Below are 24,492 nucleotides of genomic sequence, written 5' to 3' on the forward strand. Positions count from 1 at the left end.
AGTCAAATATGGCCTGTCAGGTGCTGTGTAACCTCAACTCTACTTGACATCAGTGAGTGTTGAGAGCCCTTACTATCCCTCACTGGGTGCTTAGCACCTCTCAGAATCGAGGCCTAAGTAGGGTTCAAATAAAGAACACATATGTAGCTTATTACCACAGCTTATACACAACAGCCCATGGAAAAGGTCAATTGTTTAATATATTAGGTGTATTTGAGATTCTTGCCATTCTTCTTCAGTAACAAAATAGTGTTAAAATAATTGTGATTAGAGAGAGAGAGAGAGAGAGAGAGAGAGAGGTCTCTCGGCTGGTCAATTTTTTTTCTCAAAACTGTTTTTTAATGGAAAAGTGGGGGGAGGCGGGGCAGAGGAAGACACAAAAATGTCCATGCAAAATGTTTGCTTTCTGTGCAAAATGTCACTTTGTATACCCCCCCACCCCAAACGCCCCAAAAACAGATTTTTTTAAAAAAAATATTTCAATCAAAAAGCTTTGGGGTTTTCAGTTTAAAGTCAAAATGTTCCAGGGGGTTGGGTGGGTGGGAAGAATACCACTTTTCAAGCAGCTCTTTTTTATATATTCTATATTCGAGAAACTAAATGTATAACAATGGTTGTTTCAGAGTATATCACTAGTTGACAGAAGGAATATACAGTGTAGACATTGTTTAAAATTCAAGCATTATAAAAAACTTCTAGAACACAATGCTTAAGGAAATGGAGGGTAGGCTATTGTATCTCATCTTTACATTATAGTATTTATACAGTGCAACAAGAATGATATTTACAGACAAGTAAATGGACAGCTCCTTGACCAGAGATTACAAAAAGGACCCTAATCCAGCAAAACATTTAAATATGTATTGACCTTTAAGCACATTAATAGTCCCCTGTACTTAAATTTAAGCACATGCTTAAACACGTTATTGGATCAGGGCCAATTTTACAAAGTGCCCTTTTATCTGAACAGCCTTTATGCCCCTCAGCCTACTAACTGTAGGGTACAAAACCCTGATTTTATTTCCATAACAAACAAGATTTAGCCACATATACCATAGGCTTAAGCATTAATAGAGGTAGCAGTTTTATAATACTTAAATGTATTTTCAATATTGAAATGCTGTTTGGTTCAATAACCCTGGAGGAGGGGCCTGTGTGGTGCTGGAGACGTCTGCCCTGACATAGGTGAAGAGGAAACGTGGGCCTATTTTCAATGGTGTGTGCATTAGAGCTGTTAGTAACAATCTATTTTACTTGCTGTCAGAAATGAGGGCCTGCAGCTCTGCCTGCCCAGTTGTCAGGCTGTCAGTCAATGCAATTGGGCCACAGCAGAGCCACGATTGCCTCTGGCAGTCAGGTGGCTTGCCCTTAAGGCCAGCAGCTGCAGAGGTTTTGTGACTATTCAATACCCCTGTCTGCAGCTTCTCTGCCTCCATGTGCTCGCCTCACTTGCAAGTCATAGAATCATAGAATCATAGAATATCAGGGTTGGAAGGGACCCCAGAAGGTCATCTAGTCCAACCCCCTGCTCAAAGCAGGACCAATTCCCAGTTAAATCATCCCAGCCAGGGCTTTGTCAAGCCTGACCTTAAAAACCTCTAAGGAAGGAGATTCTACCACCTCCCTAGGTAACGCATTCCAGTGTTTCACCACCCTCTTAGTGAAAAAGTTTTTCCTAATATCCAATCTAAACCTCCCCCACTGCAACTTGAGACCATTACTCCTCGTTCTGTCATCTGCTACAATTGAGAACAGTCTAGAGCCATCCTCTTTGGAACCCCCTTTTAGGTAGTTGAAAGCAGCTATCAAATCCCCCCTCATTCTTCTCTTCTGCAGGCTAAACAATCCCAGCTCCCTCAGCCTCTCCTCATAAGTCATGTGTTCCAGTCCCCTAATCATTTTTGTTGCCCTTCGCTGGACTCTCTCCAATTTATCCACATCCTTCTTGAAGTGTGGGGCCCAAAACTGGACACAGTACTCCAGATGAGGCCTCACCAACGTCGAATAGAGGGGAACGATCACGTCCCTCGATCTGCTCGCTATGCCCCTACTTATACATCCCAAAATGCCATTGGCCTTCTTGGCAACAAGGGCACACTGCTGACTCATATCCAGCTTCTCGACAACTGTCACCCCTAGGTCCTTTTCCGCAGAACTGCTGCCTAGTCATTCGGTCCCTAGTCTGTAGCTGTGCATTGGGTTCTTCCGTCCTAAGTGCAGGACCCTGCACTTATCCTTATTGAACCTCATCAGATTTCTTTTGGCCCAATCCTCCAATTTGTCTAGGTCTTTCTGTATCCTATCCCTCCCCTCCAGTGTATCTACCACTCCTCCCAGTTTAGTATCATCCGCAAATTTGCTGAGAGTGCAATCCACACCATCCTCCAGATCATTTATGAAGATATTGAACAAAACCGGCCCCAGGACCGACCCTTGGGGTACTCCACTTGATACCGGCTGCCAACTAGATATGGAGCCATTGATCACTACCCGTTGAGCCCGACAATCTAGCCAGCTTTCTACCCACCTTGTAGTGCATTCATCCAGCCCATACTTCCTTAACTTGCTGACAAGAATACTGTGGGAGACCGTGTCAAAAGCTTTGCTAAAGTCAAGAAACAATACATCCACTGCTTTCCCTTCATCCACAGAACCAGTAATCTCATCATAAAAGGCGATTAGATTAGTCAGGCATGACCTTCCCTTGGTGAATCCATGCTGGCTGTTCCTGATCACTTTCCTCTCATGCAAGTGCTTCAGGATTGATTCTTTGAGGACCTGCTCCATGATTTTTCCAGGGACTGAAGTGAGGCTGACTGGCCTGTAGTTCCCAGGATCCTCCTCCTTCCCTTTTTTAAAGATTGGCACTACATTAGCCTTTTTCCAGTCATCCGGGACTTCCCCGGTTCGCCACGAGTTTTCAAAGATAATGGCCAATGGCTCTGCAATCACAGCCGCCAGTTCCTTCAGCACTCTCGGATGCAACTCGTCCGGCCCCATGGACTTGTGCACGTCCAGCTTTTCTAAATAGTCCCTAACCACCTCTATCTCCACAGAGGGCTGGCCATCTCTTCCCCATTTTGTGATGCCCAGCGTAGCAGTCTGGGAGCTGACCTTGTTAGTGAAAACAGAGGCAAAAAAAGCATTGAGTACATTAGCTTTTTCCACATCCTCTGTCACTAGTTTGCCTCCCTCATTCAGTAAGGGGCCCACACATTCCTTGGCTTTCTTCTTGTTGCCAACATACCTGAAGAAACCCTTCTTGTTACTCTTGACATCTCTGGCTAGCTGCAGCTCCAGGTGCGATTTGGCCCTCCTGATAACATTCCTACATGCCCAAGCAATATTTTTATACTCTTCCCTGGTCATATGTCCAACCTTCCACTTCTTGTAAGCTTCTTTTTTATGTTTAAGATCCGCTAAGATTTCACCATTAAGCCAAGCTGGTCACCTGCCATATTTACTATTCTTTCGACTCATCGGGATAGTTTGTCCCTGTAACCTCAACAGGGATTCCTTGAAATACAGCCAGCTCTCCTGGACTCCTTTCCCCTTCAAGTTAGTCCCCCAGGGGATCCTGGCCATCCGTTCCCTGAGGGAGTCGAAGTCTGCTTTCCTGAAGTCCAGGGTCCGTATCCTGCTGCTTACCTTTCTTCCCTGTGTCAGGATCCTGAACTCAACCAACTCATGGTCACTGCCTCCCAGATTCCCATCCACTTTTGCTTCCCCCACTAATTCTACCCGGTTTGTGAGCAGCAGGTCAAGAAAAGCGCCCCCCCTAGTTGGCTCCTCTAGCACTTGCACCAGGAAATTGTCCCCTACGCTTTCCAAAAACTTCCTGGATTGTCTATGCACCGCTGTATTGCTCTCCCAGCAGATATCAGGAAAATTAAAGTCACCCATGAGAATCAGGGCATGCGATCCAGTAGCTTCCGTGAGCTGCCGGAAGAAAGCCTCATCTACCTCATCCCCCTGGTCCGGTGGTCTATAGCAGACTCCCACCACTACATCACTCTTGTTGCACACACTTCTAAACTTAATCCAGAGACACTCAGGTTTTTCTGCAGGTCCTGTTCCTGCCCTGCTCCAAACCTAGACCCTGCCCTGCACCTGGCCTTATTCCAGTCCAGTTCCAGCCTTGCTGCTACCTTGGAACCAGCCCTGCTTTCCCTGACTCTTGGTAATCCATTTCTCACCCTTGGCTCTGATTCCTGGCTCTGACTCAGTCTTTACCCTTGGCTCTGGCATTTGGATTCTGACTACAGTTCTGACCCTTGGCCTTGGTTCCTGGTTCTGACTTTGTCTTGACTCTTGGATTTGGCATTTAGACTCTGAATTTGGTTTTGACTTTGACTCTGACTACTAGGCATGACCACCTACAACCTGGTCTTCTGACGCATGCTCCCACTGGTCACTTTTGTCATCCTGCACCACTGCAGAACTGCTTTTAACCAATTGTACTATTTTCTAACCACAGCCCTGCCCTTCTTCTGAGTTCTGGTTGACTACATGGATTGAAATTCCTTTTGACAAAGCAAGGAATCCCAAACTGGTATAAATTAAGGTAAAACTCAGGCTAGGTATAAATGGGTGCAACTCTTTTTATGTCAGTGCTCACTTATGTCATGGTTGACTGGTGCTTAGATTAATTACTTTATCACTTAAACAGGATTTCTGACTAGCTTCCACTCAATGTGTAATTTCTATCACCATTTATATCAATGATTAAATTAGCCTATAGGACCAAATTCATCTATAGTGTATATCTCCAGACATCAGGGGAGTCACACTAGGGCTAAATATAGACAACAATGTTTTATTTAGTGCCAAGTTTATTTAAGAAAGGGGAAAAAATTAAGATGCACCCACCAAAATTATATGAATAAAATGGTTCCAAAACTTTCCCTTTTTGATCTCTTACTCAATGAAGACAGATTTCTCTTTTCTTTGAAACTAGAAAAATAAAGTATTTTTAAATTCTTTTGAACACATATCCAATTTTTATTAAAGTGGAAAATGTATTTCAAAATTTTTGGACAGCATGTCCAAAACTACTATTAAAAAGCTAGTTCATTTTCTAGGTTTTTCTGACCCCTCTCTGAAATATTGATACATTATCTTATTATAGTTGCAGGCTACATAGGCCCTTTTCAGTACTTAATTAAGCACATGCCTAACTGACTTTAAGTACCAGTGAAGCCAATGGGACTACTCATGAACTTAAAAAGTTACGTCTGAGCCTAGATTCCCTGCTGAATTGGGGCCTTAACTGTTACTTTCAACTAATATTTTATAGCTTTAAAATACCGTTTTACAACATTGCTATTTTATAGTATGAAATTTATTTAAAACAGACTGGTATGGCTTTGTGCTTTGGCTACATGATATTGTTCTCTGCTGCCATGAAAGAGACAAGGTCTGACTCTAGTCCTGTTGTTATGATAATGAAATAATCATTTTTATTTCTGCACTGCTTAAGGACTCTAAACAGGCTCTATACAAACCAATAACTGGAAGACAGTTCTCCCAATCTAAGATGGAGAAAATGTGCGACAGGTAAAATAAACTAAACAAACGGGGATTGGGGTGAAGGATAGGACGGAAGGACAAGGTAACAGTAGTGGCCTGTGTTTCCACCAATGAGTCGTCACAGTAGCCAGAAGTCTCTTTCTTGCTCTGTGATCTGGTAGGGGTTGGGAAGGCTTTGGAATTTTGGGGGAGGGATAGCTCAGTGGTTTGAGCATTGGCCTGCTAAACCCAGGGTTGTGAGCTCAATCCTTGAGGGGGCTATTTAGGGATCTGGGGCAAAAATTGGGGATTGGTCCTTGTCAGGGTTCCCTCCCCACTCTGAACTCTAGGGTACAGATGTGGTGACCCCCATGAAAAAAACCCTAAGCTTATTTTTACCAGCTTAGTAAAAACTTTTCCAAGACACACATTTTGCTTTGTCTTTGTACAGTATGCTGCCACCACCAAGTGATTTAGATAAAGAACAGGGAAAGGACCACTTGGAGTTCCTATTTCCTCAAAATATCCCCCCCAAGTCCTTACATACCCTTTCCCGGGAAGGCTTGAGAATAAACAAGATGAGCAGAAACCAGCCTTCGATTTTTAAGACCCAAAAAACCCAATCAGATTCTTAAAAAACAGAACTTTATTAGAAAGAAAAAAGGTAAAAGAAGCACCTCTTTGAAATTAGAATGGAAGATAATCTCTCAGGCAGGCAGATTCAAAACATAGAGAATCCCTCCAGGCAAAACCCTAAGTTACAAAAAGACACAAAAACAGGAATACACATTTCCTCCAGCACAGCGAATTTCACAAGCCAAAACAAAGAAAACCTAATGCATTTCCTAGCTAGATTACTTACTAACTTTACAGGAGTTGGAGGGCTTGCATCCTTGATCTGTTCTCGGCAAAGGTATCACACAGACAGACAAAAGCCTTTTCCCCCACTCCAGATTTGAAAGTATCTTGTCCCCTCAGTGGTCATTTTGGGTCAGGTGCCAGCCAGGTTACCTGAGCTTCTTAACCCTTTACACGTAAAAGGACTTTGCCTCTGGCCAGGAGGGATTTTATAGCACTGTATACAGAAAGGTGGTTACCCTTCCCTTTATATTTATGACAGTCCTGCTTTGAGCAGGGGGTTGGACTAGATGACCTCCTGAGGTCCCTTCCAACCCTGATATTCTATGATTCTATGGAAGCAAGTTGCAACACACCCAGGCCCCTCAGGGAACTGGGTTGTCCTATGTTGGCTCAACACAGTGATCCATCTTACTGACTAATGGGCTCTTCAGGGAGCACCTCGAATATTTTCCAAACAGAAAGATGACTGCTAGGCTGATCTTCAAGAGTGAGAGTGGGCAAGTAGAGAAAAATGGGTGCTCCTCAGTGCACTGACAGGGAGTTGTAGCTGCAAACATCCTTAACCCAATGGGAGAAATTAGGCCAGCTGGTTTTAGTTCAACTAAAACTGAGGACTGTCTTGCAAAGAGTTCTGCTCTCTGAGAGGCTGCCTAGACTTGCATATTCAGAGACTTGAGTCAAATTGTGATTTAGGTCATAAGCAAAATGGTTGTGGTGGTTTCAAAGTCCTTAGCAGATGTTTGGTAAATCACAAAATTATAACACAATGGACAACTCAATTACAGTCAATCTTCTGCTGCTAGCTCAACCTTAATTTGGCAAAGAGTTAAATCACAGGGCTAACCTCACACCTACTAGCACTTGTGTAATTCACATCTCTGAGCCAAAAGTGTTCTGTAGTCTCCTAGCAAGATTCACCTCATGGGAGTACAGCTCTCCCTCTGGGGTTCATCAGAGGTTGGCAGTTTAATTTGTGGTTGAGTCTGCATAGGAGCCCGCCTGGCAGAATCTTACCAAGGGACGGGATGAAACAAGTACTCTTGCCAGCGGCTACTCTGATGAGAAAAGCCTACTTATTAAGTCCAGGCTGGCCAAGGGTAAATTGATCAGAAAACAGTGTAAGTGGTAAAGTAGTGTATCTTGCACCCATTTGACTTTATTAGGATGTGCAAAATAATAGGAAGGGGCCTGAAACAGGAAAGGCTTGTAAAATATGGTAGTCCCATCTCACACTCACTGAATGCCAGTTCAGTGGCAATTACACTAATTTTCCCACTTACATCAGGAGGGTAACTTCACCATTACTGTGCATTTTGGCCCACAGAGCTGGAGTTTGCAGGAGATTTCCAGAGGTACAGATGGGAGCCAAAAGTTCCTGTTGCCTTTCAATGGGAGTTAGGTGCCTAAATGTTCCTGTGCCTTTGAAAACGTCCCCCTTTTTCATCATGTGGATCTGTAACCATCCTTCAGGGATTTTGAGTCCACAAACTGATGAAAGAATTACACTCCTTTCATTAGATACAGTAAAAATCAAACTGTCAATTATAATATTGATAATCTTCATTCACATGAAGCCATCCCTCTATACATTAAAATATTCTTTGTTTTATTTAACTGCTTCAAGAATACCATGGGCTAAAATTAGGTTTTCAGTTACCCACAGGTAAATCAGAGTAGCTCCACTGCACTCCACAGAGATATCATATGGGGATAACAGAGAGCTGAACTGGGTCTCAATTTAGAGAGAACACAAATTAATAGAAGACATTTCTCGTATGAAAAGTAGGTCCGCAGCACTTAAGGCATGTGTCATGGCTTCTTGGATGCCTTTTGCCATTTATCTGAATATTTTCTCTCAGAAGGGAGGATTTGTTGTTGATTATTATTTATTACTGTATTACTGTAGTGCCTAGGAGATGTTGTCATGGACTTGGACCCCACTGTGCGAGGCACTGTACAAACCAGAACAAGAACATGGTCCCTGTCCTGAGGCACTGAGAATCTAAGTATAAGACAAGAAACAACAGACAGACTGAGAGTAGAAGGAAACCATGAGGCAATATTAGTCAGCATGATCAGCAGAGTGGTCTCAGAACAGCAAAAGCCTAACCATTATTATAGCTTGAGACTAGGTTTAAAAAAAAAAAAGCTGAGTGAACTGTTTTCATAAAACAATTGATATCATTGTAATTCAGTTTCCCAATGTTGTTCTTTATTTGTGCCCACACAATATTTCCATAACCTCCAAAAGAGACTGTGCCCCTCCATTTCCTTAATGGCTTAGTGTGTAAATTATCTATTTTTCTAAGACATTTCTTAAAGTCCATTTTAAGAATTTGTTTTTAAAAACTTATCCAAATATGACAATTAGCTCATGGTATAAAAATTATCGTCTTATCAGTGCACTGAGACACCAACACATGAGAACAATGTGATGGAAATATAAGGGATAATGAATGATGATCAGCAACAAAAAGGCATTTTCTTCTTGATCTCTTTGGACGATGAGACTGGATGTGTGCGGTGAGGTCACATTTTTATGTCTCTCTTATGTCTGTCTGATACTATGTGAAGCACAAAGTAGCATTCTCAAGAAAACTGGAATAAAACTCTCTCAGATTTTTTCTAGTCTGAATGCAACACTGATTTTTATCAATTATGACAAACTGTGCCTTTGGAAATATGTGATATTAATCAGCTTGCCATCTGAATAGATCATCTACAACATTTTTATTCTAAATTGGGGCTGGAGAAAGGAACGGTCATCTCCCATTTCAAGTGAGCCGGAGGCTTTGTTTTCGTTTGTTTTCTAGGTCTTATCAACATTTTTCTCTAACCAGGAAATCTGGATTTAGAGACAGTTTCATAGCAGGTTTAAAAAAAGGTGAGTACAAAAATAAAGCAACCTACATAGGCTACGTAAGAATTTTGTGAACAATGTCTCCATTAAGCCAGGGTAGCTGAACCAGTTTGGGTCGATTGTCACCAACATTTGTCCCAAGAGAGAATCCAATAAAACTTTTTCTGGGGTTGGAGAGTGTCTGTGTTATTTTTTAAAATATTGTCATTTTACATGCCTCTGCACCACTGTTGGGAGCAGACTGATAAGTGACTAAACAACATGAAAAAGGCTATTATCAAATATTTCCAACCCAATCAGTATTTAAAAAGATCAGAAATTTCATGAAAAGTCTATTCTTGTAAGATTTCCAGCCAAAAAGCCTTCAGATCAAAGGTGTTTGGAATATTCTGATAAACACCACAAAAATCACAGTGCCATTACGTTCCAGATGTGTATGCCTTTGACTGTAAACAAAATAAACACTAGGTTTGAGGAAAATGAAGCTAGAAGAGTTATTTTGTTGTTTTCTACAACCACATATGTAGCAGCAGCTGAGGCATAGACAGTGGTGTTTGGTTTTTTTCAGGATCAGAAGGAAAACTAAAAAATGGTTACTTACACGACTGTGCTTCTTCAAGATGTCGTCAGTGTGGAGCTCACTGTAACTGCACATGCCCCTTGTGTGCTCAAAATAGAAGTCTTTTGAATAGCAGTATCCACTGGGGCCACAAACAAGCCCTGTGCCTCCTCATGTTCCTTTGCAATTCAAAGCCTATGTTGCTGAAGATTTTGCACAGAGAACAGGTTGTGGGATCCATACCGACTACAACATCTTAAAGAACCAGTCATAGTAAACACCTATTCTTTCTTCAAATGCTAGTGTGGATCCTACTGTAGGTGACTGGCAAACAGTATCAGCATGGACTCAGGAGGATGGGAACAAGAGGTTTCTGCTGCATTCATCAAATAATAATTAAAGAATGGTTTTCCCAGACTTTGCATCCGATGGCTGGCTGCCATGTCAAGGTAATGATGATGAACAAATATCAGAGGGTTACTCCGTGTTGCTGCCTTGCAGATCTCAGAGATTGCTGAAGCAGGCTGAAGATGCTGTCAGGCTGTGCCTTGACATTCAGAGGGAGAGGTCTTGCCAGCTATCTGATAGATGGCAGATATACAATACAGAACCTGATCAGGGATTCTGACTTGACCTTTCAATGGGCCAGATATAGCCACAAAGACGTGGAGAGAGAGTCTAAAAGGTGTGGTCTTGTTAACGTAATAGAGCCAGGCTCTTGAAATGCCCAAAGCATGTTAGCTTCTTTTCTTCCTGTATTGAGTCTGATTTGGGGAAGAGACCAGTAAATTGACTGACTTAAGGTGAAATTCTGAGACCACAACTGGGATGAATGTAGGGTGTGGTCTGAGCACTACCTTGTCCCTATGAAAGGATGTGTGAGGAGTCTAAGCCATGAAGGCTTCAAGCTCATTTACCCTCTGTGCCATGGAGAGAGCCACCAGAAAAACCCTCTTGAGGGTAGATGATATGCTGAGCAATCCAGCAGCTGCCTGAAAGGAGGTTCTTTGAGTTTTCGGACGATAATGTTGAGTAAGTTCTCTAACAGGTGGGTAAGTATGCAGGAGGCCCTTGAGGAATTTTGATTCACTCAGTCACGTAACAAGGCCCTGGAGGACCCTGATGCAAGAATAGGTCAAGGCACCCCTCACCAACTTACTCATCCTCCAGCCTCCTACTTTACCTCTGGGGCTGTGGACCTGCTCCCCATCCTTCCTCCTCAACCTCCCCTGGTGTCCGCATTCCCCCGCCCAGGGCTGGGTATCTCCTGCAACCCTTCCCCTGGAGCTGCTCAGCTCAAGCAGAATGAGACCCATTCACCCCCCACTTGGTCCCCTACACGCTGCCATCCCAGTCTGCACCTCCTGTCTGGCTCCCAGCAAGCCCCACATCCCCTAGTCTGTCCCCCATACCTTTTCAAATTAGCTCCTTGCCATTGAAGTAGAATCCGAGCAGAGGCCAGAAGCAGCCCAGGCAGCAGAGCCCATGGGGGATGAGCGGGGAGGGGGGGAGAGGGAGGGAAGCAGCTGAAGTCCAACCAGTGCAGGCAGTGCCACCAGGAGCAGCTCTGTGCCAGGAGTGGGGAGCAGCTGGGGAGAAGGCAATAACACTTCCCTGTCAGCCTGCTCCTCGCAGCCCCATCTGGCAGCTGCCCTCCTCCATTGGGCAGCCCCACTAGCCTCATCCCCTGCCACTGCCACCACTGGACATTGAGGGAACCAGAGGAGGTCCTGAAAACTTCTAAAATAGCCAGATGCCCAGTCTGCCTTAGAGGACCTCCGCTAGTTGAGCCCCCATAAAGTAAGCACGGTTGACTGAAGATAGCTTTAGTCTTTAAACAGTATACAGGGTTATCTCTGTGCTCACTGAATCAGTCCATGCCTTCAAAGGGCTTGCATTTCTCTGGGAATACCTGATGTCTGAAACCAGGAAGCTCTTTATGTCATCTCCACCATGGCCATGGATCTGGCCATGGTGTCTGAAGCACTGTTAGGAGAATTTTGGCTACTAATTATCCCTTTCTGATTCTCTCTTTGAGCTTTTGGCTATTATCCAGTAGGAGCTTTAAACAGAAAGCATGTCACTCTCTCCTAGACGCTGAAAAAAAAAATAGCCAGATGGGCCTGATAATTTTCTACCTGTAGTAGAAGGGAGGCAGGGGAATATGGTAGCCTCATGAATAAGTTAAGCTTTCTGGGCCCTTATCCTTTGAGATGATTTTTTTGGACTTGGATTTCTCCTGCACTGTTGACATGGCTGAGAAGTTTGTGCTTGGGTGGGCTTGGAAGTACTCAGATCCTTCTTTGAGTGACTTGGTACCTCTTCAACCGTTTTGTGGTGAATGGTTGTGATGCTTTGGGGGTTCACTCAGACTAGTAAGGGGTTCTGTCACCACCTGCCCTACAACCCCGGGTGCCTCTGTGCTGTGCAGCTTTGGCTCAGAGCCCTCACTCCAGCAGCATGCTCACAGCACAATTATCTCATTAGCCCACTTACTCTTCACAGGGTGACCCCCAACAACAACATCCAGTCCCAAGTCTCCCCAAAATAATCTCCACTGCAGTGTCCAGTCCTTCTGACAGACACTTGCAGGGGTAACACCAAGTTCACTCCATCCAAAGAGCTTGTTAGCATAGCTGGGGTGATGCACTCCACCTCAATACACAGCACTGAGATGGTTTGTAGTAAAACTAGGCATAAATTTAGGAAGAGCATAGATTTAAGTGATTTCAAGCAAGAGTGAACAAGGTATGAAAGGATTGCACACACAACAACAACAACATGCTTTCTAGTGCCTAGAATTTGATTCTAGCAAGATTCAGTTTTGTCTAACATCATTTCTTACTCACACCAAGTTGTCAGCATTCTCCAAGTTGTTTAGCAGGATGACCCAGCTTAGATACAAAGCACTGGCTTCTTTGTTCTCCCAGGTGATGGATATCCCAGAGGCTTTCCTTATATCCCCCAAGTTTCTTTGTCTTTAAAGTCAGAAAGCCATCCTGGGGGTTCAGCTTTGTATGTCCACCAGGGAGCCGACACCATGCTAATTTTGCAGTCTCCTGTGATTTTTTCCCCAATGCAAATGATTTTCCTACAATCTCTGATGCAAATAAGTAGCCCATTGTCCCTGCCCCTGGTCATGCCTAGTTCAATTTGCAATTGAGACAAAGAGGTGTTTGCCTTTCTCCTTAGTCTGGAAAAACGTTTTGCCTCCTTTTGCAGACTTCAGAATGTAAGATCAGTGAGTATCCATAATTTCACATATAGCATTGTTACGTACATTTCACTGTAATATTAGTGTCCCTCATGTTCTTAGTTTTGAATGATATTCCAAGACATGTTTTAAATATTATGACAAAAGCATGCTAAGTGTTGTGAGCTGGTCAGGCCAACTGAGTTTTTCTGTTACATATCAGGGAAACCCTTGCCATCTGACGCTGTGGTGTTCCTAGGATCACAGTCGTGGCAGGCGTTTTTCCAGGACCTTAGCAGTCCTTCATTTATTGGAAGGGCAATTCTAGCTGGGCCTGAAGTTGCCAGCATGTTAAACAACTGATGAGATTTTTCTTTTATGACAGACGTATATTTCTGGTATCTGTGATTCTTATAAAGTAATTCTTGAAATGACTGGAAGTCTACTGGCACTGATAGAGTTACTGCTTCATTGGGTGATGAACAGTAAAAGTCCTTGGATGGTGAGGCAGGATGTTATTGCTGTTTCTCCTCAGGTCCCATATCTGACCGTTCTTGGCATTCTCTTCTGTCCAGTGTCAGTGGTCTAGCTAGGGATGCCATTTGTGAGTACAATCTCTGCCTCTTTATGGAATGGAATGGAGATTGACTCCTGGAAGTGTGTAGGGGTGGACTCAACTAAGCCCAATAAAGTCATGATGGCATGCTATACAGATATGGCCAGCTAGTCTGGCATAGGCTAGCCCAGTGCCATTCCCAATGTGGTTAGGCTGAGGTCTGTAAGGAAAGCCACTTGGTTCTTTCTGTGGTCTCACCTGTGGACCTCAGGAAAGAGGGTTATCTACTGGAAGGGGGCAAGAACATGTGCCACTGTGATAGACAGGAGGAGCAGATTTCCCTTTAGAGGCAGCGCAAAGGTACACTGGGTCTGCACATCAGTGCCAGTAGTTGTCTTAGAACTGCGCCTTCTGGATTCCAACAGGGACATGTCCGGTGGCAACAGTGACTCTGATGATATTGACCCTGACATCATTGTGCAGTCAGCAGTAGGGAAGTTTCCCCCCATGCAGAGATGATAGGAGGCTTCTTGTCACTAGCCCTCGACTCCATTTGGGACTTAGTGGCTTTCTTCCTGGAGGCCACGTGTGGTCTTCGCTCTGCAAAAACACTGAGCTCCGCCTACAGTCTCTGACTGAACTATCAGGGCAGCCTCTCCTGCTGCTGGACTTGGTATCTGCTTCAGTGCCACGAGTGTTGGCTTACGAGCAGATGATGGAAAAGAGGAGACTGAGAGGGGACATGATAACAGTTTTCAAACAAATAAAAGGTTGTTACAAGGAGGAGGGAGAAAATTGTTCTTCTTAACCTCTGAGGATAGGACAAGAAGCAATGGGCTTAAATTGCAGCAAGGGAAGTTTAGGTTGGATATTAAGAAAAACTTCCTAGCTATCAGAGTGGTTAAGCACTGGAATAAATTGCCTAGGGGAGGTTGTGAAATCTCCATCATTGGAGATAATAATACTTAGTTCTGCCATGAGTGCAGGGGACTGGATTAGATGACCTCTCGAGGTCCCTTCCAGTTCTGTGATTCTATGATACTATATTGTCTTCAGTGCCAATTATGTTGACTTCAGTGCAGGGTCTTTGGTCCTAGGTCTCCTCCCTGCTGGTTTTGGATGTCACATGTCTAATTGATGGGGTTCTCATGGATTTTATTTTTGTGTCCAGTGCCTGGTGTGTTCTAGTACCTGTTTCCTTCAGGCCTGAAGAAACCTTCATTGATTGCTTCAGCAAGAGCAGTTTCAGTCAAATATCCCATGACTTGTGAGTCCTCAAAACACAACAGGTAAACCAGGTATCTTTTGGGTGTTTGAAAATATAGAAAAACATCCAAACACATTTATAATAAATTTCAATTGGTATTCTATTATTGTTTAACTGCGATTAATTGTGATTAATGTTTTTAATCGAGGTAATTTGTTTTGAGATAATTGCTTGAGATAACAGTGATTAATTGACAGCCCTAATATCTACCATAGATGCTGGTTACACATCATTCAAATCTTCTAGGAGGAAGCTGAATGCTCTGCTACTAAAAGATGCAAAATTTAGTTCTACAGTTGATTCAGTCATTTCTAACTTCAGAAAAGAAAATAAGCACTCAGTCACCTCAGATACCATCTTTTGGGAAGCTCTAAAAGCTACTGTAAGGGATGAATGGATAAAGTATGACTCTCAAAAGGAGAGAGCAGCTCAAATTACTATGCTCTCTGGACAAGAAAATAGATGAGTTGCAGAGAAGAGCATAAGACTGACTGAAATAATGAAAACCTCCTAAGTTCTCTAATAAATGCCAAATATAAATATAATGAATGCTTATCCAGTCAAGTCGAATTTGCCCTCAAAGGGCCAAAGATATTATGAATGGGGAGATAAAACAGGTAAACTACTTGGCAAGACTTAAGATGGAACTAGCCAACAACATTCTTTCTTTCTTCTTATTACAAGAAGACTCTAGTCCCATCCTTGAACCAAAGATATAAATAATCAATTTAAGCAATTCTATCAAGCTTTATATAAATCAGACAACCAATTTGATTCTAGTCAATTTGATCATTTTGTTGAAGACCTACCTTTTAATACCCTAACACCTGTTTAGAGACAAAGCTATCACAAAACAAAGGATTGAATTGGCCATAAAAATATGAATTCTGCATGGCCCCTGGGATAGATCGCTTTCTGGCGGGTTTCTACAAAACATTTTGTAATCCGCTATCTTCTATTCTTTCAAAAGTCTTCACTTGAAATATTCCAAAAAGTCACCAGGGTTGTGACATGAGAACTGCTTTAATTATGTTAATAATAAAGAAAAACAAAGATGGTTGCAACTGTGGCAATTTCTGCCCCTCCGCCACGCAATCTCTACTGAACTAAGATTGCAAAATAATTGCAAAAATTTTAGTGACACAACTGAATATCACCATCTCATCAATTTTACACAAAGGTCACATTGGTTTCATTAAAGGGAGAATGACTGCTGGTAAGAGAAAAATCTCTCACTTGATCCAACAAGTTCAGATGATCCCTCCATGGCCTTATCTCTAGATGCAGAGAAAGCTTTGGATAGGATTGAATAGCCTTATAAAATGGCTGTCCTAAAAAATGTGGATTTGGACCAATATTCCTGAATTGAGTCAGAGTATTATACAACTGTCCCCTTGTTCGGTATCAACTACTGGAATTACTTCTCCCACCATTTCAGCTAGAAAGAGAGACACGACAGTGCTGTCCCCTCTCACCTCTTCTTTCTCATCTCACTCTCAAACACACATCAGAGCATTCAGCCATTGAAGGTATGACTATAAACTGGAAACAATACAAAATCAGTTTATAAGCTTATGACATCTTTGGGAAGACTGCATCCTCATCAATCCCATAATTATTGAATGCAGTTGATGTTTTTGGAAAGATCTCTGGTTTTCACATTAACTTGGCTATATCAATTGCTTGTGATTTATTCCAAAGATCAGATCCTTCTCAGTTTCAACATTTTCTATTTCAAATAAATTATTTATTTAAAACTTGTCCTGATCTTTCCAAAATTGTTTCTATAAATATGGACTAGCTATTAAAAGAAATTTCCAAGGATGTCGAGAGGAGGCATCCCCCCTCTATCCTTACTGGAAAGAACAGAAATAGCGAATATGAATATCTCTCAGGATGACATATCATTCACCTATTGCCTTTCAAGCTCTCTCTCTAACTCTGTACTTGTATAAATTGCATGAGAAGCCTATTTATATGGGATAAAAAAACAACAGCCGGGTTTGTCACACAAGACACTTTAAAAATCCTGGGCAACTGGAGGTATGCGGGTTGCCAGATTTGGATCTCTATGATCTAGCATTCCAAGTGTGTCATATTGTAGGATGGTTCCCCTGCGGTAGTTCTATATAAACATTAACCTGGTTTGAGATTAAAAAAAGCTTAGCTATGCCACTTGGTTCCCTCTCCTCTTTTATATACTTTAAGAGGCTAATGAAACCCTTACGGAAAAATCCAATCTTTGCATCTACATGGGGAATCCTGCAATGGGTTAAAACGATTACCACATCCAATCTCACTAATTTGTTTCTTGTACCACTATGGGATAACTTTTGTCTTAGGATCAAGGCCAACTCCATGCTTAAAACAATTTGTATAGAAAAAGCATTACCAAAAATTATAGATATAATCCAAGATGATGAACTGGCCTCCCTCAATTTACATATACAACCAATATCAGCTACCATTATCTCACAGTTCCTTCTTTCAGGGGCTATGCTCAAGGATTCATGCAAGATTAGGGGACAATTGTTCTGTTTCAACTCTCACCTCAAGACAAACGTGTTAAGAAATATGGAAATACAAGTCACTTTGTAGGAATTACTTATAGGTGGCTTAATGCTTGGCATTACCCTCTCAATCTCAGTTTCAAAGAAAAATGGGAAAAATCTTAGCCTTATTATCTCAACAGAAACCTGGCAGGATATCTGGCTTAATGTGAAAGATACTTCAAGCTCCTTACCTTTGCAATTATTCCAGAACAAGATATTAAACAGGTATTACTGGGCTCCAGAACATTTAAGGCTTGATTAGCAACAGGCAGTGAATGTTGGATGTGCAAACACCCCCATGCTAACCTTTCACACATCTTCTATACCTGTCAAAGATGCATGTGTTCTGGAACACTATATTCAGTGCTCTTTTGAAAACTTTAAATATTGCTATTTTTCCTTCTCTAAGCCTGTGTATTTTAGGGGTGCTGGATGAGTTGGTATTACTAGTTAACACTGAGAAAAGGATTGCCATAATTATTTTAGCAGCCAAAGGAGTGAATTTGACAAAATGGAAATCTGCAATTCCTCCCTCATAGACAGACTGGCAAAGTGAGCTCTCTATTTCTGCATTAATGGGAAAAAAAATGACCGTCTAATAGAAATGTTTCTAGAAGAAGGTAGACTTCTCACAGGGCTCCTGAGTTTGTTTTTGAAACTATTTCTTTGCTCTATTACAAAAAGGAGTACTGTGCTGCCTGGGACAGGCCTGAGGGGCCTAATAAGACTGTTGCAGGGTGTGTGAGGGGAACTGCCTCAATAAACTCTGTGGTTTACCCTGCTTGAGAATACCCTGTGGTTTGTCTTGGACCTTGAAGAGTGTGGTCACCCACAGTATTTTTGCCCCCCCCCCCTTGCCTTTTTTTTTTTTTTGAGGTTTAAGCAACCACAAACTTCGGAAGTTTACTGCCTAATATTCATTTGTGATCTGAATAAAAATATCTTGTTTGAGAGACACACAGTAACAGCAAACTCTGTACTAACATGATTCCTAAAACAAAGATAGAGCATGTTCATAGTTCATCTGAACAACAATAATGGAGAAAGTACCACTCGCTCATTAATAACTGTCTTAGGATACAAATGACGTAAACCCTTCTTTAAGGGTTTGTGCACAGCTTAAAGATATCACTAATTACTCTCACCAACAATAACTCAATTTCCTTCAAGTCATTTATTCCTGCTCATCCACCAAAATATAAAAATCTCAATTATTTCTAGGACTTAGATAAAGAAACTGAGAAAGACGTTGAGTAATTGCTTATAATTCAAGGGAATGCAAGGGGATGGGGGAGGGAGGAAAAATATTTTTGTAGCTGTTATCAGCTACTTTAGTTTTAATAATAAAGTAAAACATTTAATATTTGTTCACTGTTTTATAAGAAAATCAGAAAAAGGATTAGAGGAAAGAGAAACCAGCTGAAATGACACATGCAATTCTTAAGAAACATTGCTTGACCTGGTCAGGAATTTTCTATATAAAACGCCCCCTAACCAATATCTAATAATTTTACTGAAATTTTTCAGTTTTCTGTTGGAAAAATCAAAACAAAATATTCATGTCAGATCAACCCAAAACAACACATCTTGGTTTGCTTGACCGAAATGAACTGTTTCGTTTTGAGTCAGTTTGCCATTAATATGTGCATTTCATGTCATGCCTCAGGGAAGCAGTAGTTCATGTGCATTATGCTCCTACCATCATCTCTGGGCTGGGCTCTCTGGCTGGACTATGCCTCCCATGATACACTGCAATCCCAACCTCCGTCTGAATCAGCATGGGAATCACAAAGACACATTCCTGGCAAGGGGGAATTAGCAGGAGTTTGCACATCTAAATCCCTAGTCCAGGCCTGGGTCATCTCCCAACCAGAAACTTTCTATTTTCCAACTTTTCCTCTTATGTCTCCCCCTAACACTGGTATAAAAGTATCACTCCAACTATGCCGCCACTTTTCTTAAATTCTTTCACTGGCTTCCTGTGTCCAAGAGAAGCTCCTTGCCCTCTTGTGATGACCCTAATAAACTCACTCCTACCTTCTTTTCTCCTACCCCCTCACTGCCTCCCAAGTATGATCCCCCCCCCACCAATATAATGGTAGATAATGAACTCTCACCTCAAGTTCCATTACTGAATGCCGTCTTGTGAGGGATGAACTCTGTGTATTATTTTATCTATTTTTTCTGTTGTACTGGGCATTATGCAAATAAATTCAGCATACGTAAACATCATCTGAAGTAGGTAGCTTATTATAAACAGCGTATGTCAGAACTCTGATGATAAAGAGGGGCTGCTTTACTAAAGTACTTATCAACATGTTCTGTAGACAGGATTTCCACCTAATCCTTCCTATGAGCTGAGAAGCAGAGGAGACTACAGCTAATGTGAGATCTGAATGAAGTGCTCCCAAGTTTCAGTTTGTGAATGAGAAATAAAAGGAGCTGGCATCACACAGTGCATTATTTTTATTGTCATGAACAGAGCCTTTTTATTACTTAAGAGTCCTCAGGGGAGCACCCTGCCAGCGTAGTTCTAATTTTTCCTAGACCACAAACAAGGAGAATTCTAAGCTTATTTCATGGAAAAAGGAAGGGAGACATACTTCTCTGTACAACTCAAAGAAGCTCTTTGATTAAAGAAAAGGAGTACTTGTGGCACCTTAGAGACCAACCAATTTATTTGAGCATAAGCTTTCATGAGCTACAGCTCACTTCATCGGATGCTGTAGCTCACGAAAGCTTATGCTCAAATAAATTGGTTAGTCTCTAAGGTGCCACTAGTACTCCTTTTCTTTTTGCGAATACAGACTAACACGGCTGTTACTCTTTGATTAAGTGGCTGAAGTCTGAGAAGATATTTGAATTTTCATTATTTTTAACTACATTTATTTTCCTATGCTATCCTGTGCCTCAGCCCCTGAATTGTGACTTTCCATCAGGCCCTTTCTTTGGATAAGGCGACTGCAGGATTTCCACAGTGCTTGCCATTTTTTCTCCCTATCTTTTGCTCTGCTATTGTTACACTGATGTAGAGAGGCATCTGATCCGTATCACAGTGGCAGTATCTGTGCTGTCAGAGTTAAGGGCCCATCATTATTCCCCCTTGTTTTTTCAGGGGATTTATATAACTTGACCATGAAAACCTCTCTCTCTCTCTCTCTCTCTCTCACACACACACACACACACAAAATCACTTTTGACTGTGGCCTTGTCTGCTGAGTTTAAGCCTGCAGCAAGATTTTTATAGCTGAGTTAGAATCCAAGCATTTCCATTATAAAAAACACAGTGAGTGCAGCAGTTCCAGAGTTATACAAATATGTAAAAATGCCCCTCCCTCCCTTATATAACCAAAGAATGATTTTGACTGGAAAAAACTAAAAGAAATTTTGCAATAGAATCCATAAATCTTGCCTATTACGTTTGGTAGACTGAAAACAATGGCTAAAACCCAGATGTTATTATGTTGTCTACAGGCCAAACCTATATTCCCCCTCACAGCTAATTGTTCAGATTCTTCTACAGCTGTGTTCTAATTACATTAGTGCATAACGGACCGGAACAGCTTCAGTCTATTGAGTAACTAATAAACATTTTAACCAATTTCCTAAAACATATGTCAGGTAATGACAAGCTTAGATCAAGGAAACAGGTAACAGTCCAAGGGTGAAGCCAGAGTCAGGTTTGAGGAGCCAACCAAAGGTCAGAACTGGAGTCAGACGCCAAAGCCTAAGCTGAAGGGTAAGCAGGAATCATAGTCAGATGTAGCCAGAGGTGTAGTCAGGATTCAGAAACCAGAACAGAGCAGGTACATTCTGGGACTGAAGCAGGAACAGGGTTGGGAGCAAGGCAGGAGCAGGGCTTGGAGCAAGGTCTAGAACAGGGGTGGCAGCGTTTGGCACGCGGCTTAACAAGGGTAATCTGTCAGCAGGCCGTGAGACATTTTGTTTACGTTGACCGTACGCAGGCACGGCCCCCCGCAGCTCCCAATGGCCACAGTTTGCTGTTCCCGGCCAATGGGAGCTGCGGGAAGCGGTGGCCAGCAAGTCCCTGCAGCCTGTGCTGCTTTCTGCAGCTCCCACTGGTCGGCAACAGCAAACCACAGCCACTGGGGGCTGCGGGGGTCTGTGCCTGCGGATGGTCAACGTAAACAAAATGTCTCACGGCCCACCAGTGGATTACCTTGATGGGCCATGTGCCAAAGTTTGCCGACCCCTGGACTAGAAGCATGTTGAAACAAGGGCTGGAGCATGAAGCAGAGGTGAGAGCAGGGTAAGCACAGCTGCAGGCATGGTATGTATTGAGCAGTCTCTGTGCTGTTTCTGCAAGGCTCAATTAGCAAACTGCTGGTTCCCCTGCCCAATTAGGAAGTGCAACCATTTGGAGTGAGGGGAAATCACTGGGTCCAGGTGAACATTCTGGGTTGCCTAATGATCAGGTTGGGAGCCAGCTGTGCCCCTAACACCAGTTTCCCCTGAAAAGCAGAGAAAACCTTTCACAGTACACCTGCCTTTTGGATTTCCTGGAAAGGTGAGGAATGAAAAACGAGAGGGTGCGGAATGAGTTAAAAAAACAGGTGTGGATGAATCAGAAAAGTCAGTGAAACCAACTATAAATCAGAGTGTGTGTGTAACCAAACAACCCTGCCCAAAAAAGACTCTCTGTGTGTATGTGCATGTGCATAGAGGATCATGCAATATATTAAATTTACCATGTGTGACCCCAAATGGGAATAGAGACATGCGTAAAGTTAATAATGTGCTTAAGTGTTTGCAGAATCAGGGCTTATACTTCATATTATAGATGAAAACTACTTTTCTGGTAACTCCCCCTCATTCCTCCCTCAACCCCACCAAAATTATATTGATTTTTTAAAATTGTCTTCTGACCTCTTTATTAATTTGGAGCCAAATTCTGCTTGCCTTGCTCACGTAAGTATTCATATTGAAGTCACCAGGGTTACCCATGTCAATTAGGAGTGAAGCGCATCTCTGGGTTTTTTTGTTTTTAAAAGACACACAGAAGTCATGCTTAAGTCATAGGGTGAACTGGATTTGTTCCTTAGTACGGTTAAGTCATCAGTTCTTATGTCTTGAGGGGTGTACTCTAAATAGGGTGACCAGATAGCAAATAAAAGAAATCGGGACGGGGGGTAGAAGGTAATAGGCACCTATATAAGACAAAGCCCAAAATATCAGGACTGTCCCTATAAAATAGGGACATCTGGTCACCCTAACTCTAAATAATGTATCAATGGTGAAATCAGTTGCTGGGGAGTTAAACTTTGTAATGAGTAGCAGAACCAGTGAACATTTGGGTTCATTGACATCACTTCACTGGATGATAAACACAGGCAATGTATAAAACATTTACAACATATCTCCCCCATAGACCAGGTAATTTTTTTTTACAGAAGGCCCATAGCCCATTTTTCATTTTGTCAGAATCATCAGGTCTGCCACACACTAAAAACCGAAGAGCAAAACTAGAAGGAACACCCCACTCCTTTTTTGTTGTATTTAATTTTTCTTGTAACTACCATTCTTTTGGGGACCAAAATGCTCTGCTAAGATGTTAAGTTTTATTACTATTTTATAAGAGCAAATTAAGGTAGTTTAAATAAGTTTTGTAGCCTGTGCACATCATATTCTCTGTGTGTATATAAAGTCTGCTGCAGTTTCCACGGTAAACATCTGATGAAGTGAGCTGTAGCTCACGAAAGCTCATGCTCAAATAAATTGGTTAGTCTCTAAGGTGCCACAAGTACTCCTTTTCTTTTTAATAAACTCTGAAACAGAAAATCAAAGAACAGTAGTTTTTCTCCCTTTGGAGTGCGGGAACTAAGGGTGCTGGGGGTGAGGAAGCACCCCCTGGCTTGAAGAGGTTTCCATAATATACAGGGTTTACAGCTTTGTTCAATGGCTTTCAGCACCCCCCCAATAAACATTGTTCCGATGCCATTGTCTCCCTTCCTTTGTTTTGGATATATATTTTTGCACAAGATATATCCTTAAGATATATAAGGCTTATCTTATTTAAAGTAACTGTGTGTTTAAAAAAATTCTAAGGCAACAATAAGACTACAAAATTAAAAACACAGTCAGGCAATAGTAAATTTATTATACAACAGCAACTCTTATGGTGCATTGGGCATGTAGTACATCCGTGTATATTTTACAGAATACATTTTACAACATTATCAGTAATATGTGAAATCAGAAAAACTGAAATAGAAAATGCTAAGGCCCCAGTCCTGTAAACACTTCAAAACGTATGGGTGTCATATTGCAGGTTCAGGTTGTCTAAGTCTGAAGCAGTCGAGTCAGAGAAGAAATATGGCAAAATTAACATTGCTAGTAGAACCTTACATTTTTCCTTTCCTGACTTTTTTGTCATTTTAACTTTGTAACATTAATGTTGCATTAACAAAAGGTTTGTTTTGCTTGACTTTTGTACTTTTGTATTTTATTTTTATTTAAAAGAAAGAGACAAAAAGCAATTACCTGTGCTCAAAAAATAGTATAGATGGACTCAGGATGAAGTTTTTATCTGGATCCAGATCTCAACTTCTCAAGGTTAGGGTGTTCAGCTCTAAAGTTTTGGTTGGTGTCACAGTTCTGGGCAACTGCACCTATATTCCCCCCCACATTCACACACCAATGGTATACCAAGAGGACCCACTCTTAGGCTTCCGGCTCCCTGGCCATCACCTCTCTTGGGCTGAGACATACATCTCTTCCTCTTGACCGGGGTATTTCCAGGCTGAACAGTTCCTGGCATTCACTGTGTTGTTCACAGCAGAGACAGGCTGCCAAAGCAGTCCTGCTTGCTTTCTCTTTTTATGCAAGCCTATTTTATTCTTAATGTAAAAGCACTAGAGAGAAAACATTTTAAAAAACTCAATAATCTACATGCATGCTAATAAGGTGACCAGACAGCACCCGGACCCTAACATGGACTCTGGCAGGAGCAGTCCTTCAACACCTCATCTAAGGGGTTTCCTTTTGGTTACCAGTTGATCACTGAGCTTCAGCTCAGAACAAACACCCATTCCCACGGGGCCTCAGTAGGCCTACTGCTTACAACTCTACCATAAGGACTGGGGCCCTGCGTGGACCAGGGGTCCTGTCAATTTGCT

General features: G+C 42.1%; 1 protein-coding gene across 6 annotated transcripts in view; it reads right to left on the reverse strand.

Annotated features, from left to right (window-relative positions):
- MID1 (midline 1) overlaps positions 1–24,492 on the reverse strand; it is a 328,983-nt gene that overhangs the window by 32,207 nt on the left and 272,284 nt on the right. The window lies entirely within an intron of this gene.

The sequence above is a fragment of the Caretta caretta genome, chromosome 1, assembly GCF_965140235.1.
Source record: "Caretta caretta isolate rCarCar2 chromosome 1, rCarCar1.hap1, whole genome shotgun sequence".
NCBI lineage: Eukaryota > Metazoa > Chordata > Testudines > Cheloniidae > Caretta > Caretta caretta.